This window comes from Monodon monoceros, unplaced genomic scaffold (genome assembly GCF_005190385.1).
Source record: "Monodon monoceros isolate NGI ecotype Baffin Bay Population unplaced genomic scaffold, NGI_Narwhal_1 Super_Scaffold_1, whole genome shotgun sequence".
NCBI classification, from domain to species: domain Eukaryota; kingdom Metazoa; phylum Chordata; class Mammalia; order Artiodactyla; family Monodontidae; genus Monodon; species Monodon monoceros.
Genome location: NW_021703765.1, coordinates 51,032,079 through 51,034,413, shown reverse-complemented (window position 1 = coordinate 51,034,413; position 2,335 = coordinate 51,032,079).

Here is a 2,335-nt window from a genome sequence, read left to right as displayed (position 1 = left end):
TAAAGTGACAACCCTAATAAACACGCTGAACAGAAGTGGCTACGAGGCCTTATAGTTTAAGGCAATTGTTAACTGGGCCTAATGCTTTTTAAATGGCTCGCAATCTCACGATGCTTCACTAGGATGTTAAAACAAGGAGCTACATAGGAATTCCTTGGCGGTCCAGTGGTTAGGACTCCACACTTTCACTGCTGAGGGCTTGGGTTCTTTTCTTTTCTTTTAGTTTTATTGAAATATAGTTGATCTTCAATGTTGTGTTCATTTCTGCTGTACAGCAAAGTGACTCAGTTGTACATATATATATACATTATTTTTCATATTCTTTTCCATTATGGTTTATCACAGGATACTGAATATAGTTTCCTGTGCTATACAGCAGGACCTTGTTGTTTATCCATCCTATATATAATAGTTTGCATCTACTAATCCCAAATTCTCAATCCTTCCCTCTCCCACCCCCTTCCCCTTGGCAACCACAAGTCTGTCTCTATGTCTGTGAGTCTATTTCTGTTTCATAGGTACGTTCATTTGTGTTGTGAGGGCACGGGTTCAATCCCTGGTCGGGGAACTAAGATCCCACAAGCTGTGTGGCGTGGTCAAACAAAACAAAACAAAACAAGGAGCTACTGGGCCAGCTCAATGCATGGTGTGCAGACAGACTGGTCTGGGTAAAGCTGTCTGTGTGGTTTACGTGCACTAGGGCAACAGTGTGTGATGGCCATTCCCTGAAGTTTCACACAACAGACACCTCGTAAATAAGGCTGTCCCAGGAAGGCAAATGTTTTGCTAAATTAATAAAATCTCTTTACGAAAACTGCACGACTCAGAGTAACAGCCAGAGAACAAAAGAAGGAGGCCACAGGACCTTTCAGATGGAGCACCTAAGTACCTTGAGACACGTGGGTCCTGGATTCAGAGAAAGACACCCTACAAAGTCAGCTCCACTCTTCAGAGGCAGGACCACTCATATTTCCTCTCCAAATGCTTCTGCTATAGGGATTCAGACATATTTTAGAGCCAGAAAGATTTTACCTGTTCTCTTTCACTGTAGCCTAATACTGTGCAAACTTTTATATTTAGCAGCAAGCCGCACCAAAACGTGAAGCAAACCTCCCAACTCTTGAGCTAAAGGAACCCAAAATTACATAAAAAGTTAAACATAGTAATACTATGTATAGCTGTACATAAGGAACCCAAAATTACATAAAAAGTTAAACATAGTAATACTATGTATAGCTGTACATAAGGCGACAGAGCCCTGAGGTCCACAGTGTAGCACTATGCAAGCAGCCACAGTCAACAGACATCTACCACGTCTACTGAAGCCAAATCAAGATAAAAATATCAGCAAGTTTTCGTCAGTTAACAGCAACATGTGTTGGAGAGGCTAAAAAAGAAGCATAAGGCATGTAAACTCTCTGCCGTCATGAGGTTTACAATCAAAATAAGTGGAGTCAAAATGCACTTTTGTTAAGGTGTCTATTGAGTTTCTGCTATGAGCTGAATGTTTGTGTCCCCTCAAAGCTCATATATTGAAACCCTAATCTCCAATGTGATGGTATTTGAAGGTGAGGCCTTTGGGAAGTAATTAGGTCATGAGCATAGAGCCCTCATGAATGGGATTAGTGCCCTCATAAGGAGAAACACAGAAGAGATCATCCCTTGCTCTACGTGAGGACATAGCAAGCAGGAATCCATCTGCAAACCAGGAAGAGAGCCCTCGCCAGACATTGAATCAGCCAGCACCTTGATCTTGGACTCCCCAGGCTTCAGAATTCTGAGAAATAAGTGTCTGATGTTTAAGTCACACAGTTTACAGTATTCCCTTACAGCAGCCTGAGCTAAGACAGTTCCTTAAGTCAGATCCCCTCTACTCCTCCACTGCTGCTTTCATTCAGAAAATATTGGCGGGTGCATACAACTGCCAAAAATGTTTTTTTATTTTTGAAATCTCCAACAAATATCTCAGTTAAAGAAGATGAGTGCAGCAGGTAAGTCATTGCCACTCACAAGGATAACTGCTGTGCTGTTACCTAAGACAGCAAGCATGAATGCAAGCTATGGCAGCTTTGCAAACTGCTTTTTTTTAAATTGGAGTATAGTTGATTTACAATGTTTTGTTAGTTTCAGGTGTACGACCTGAAACTAACAACCTGTACAACCTGTACAAATACAAAGTAATTCAGTTATACATATACATATGAAACTGCTTTTAAAAATCACTATGCTGGACTTCCCTGGTAGCACAGTGGTTAAGAATCTGCCTGCCAATGCAGCAGACACGGGTTTGATCCCCAGTCCGGGAAGGTCCCACATGCCACGGAGCAACAAAACC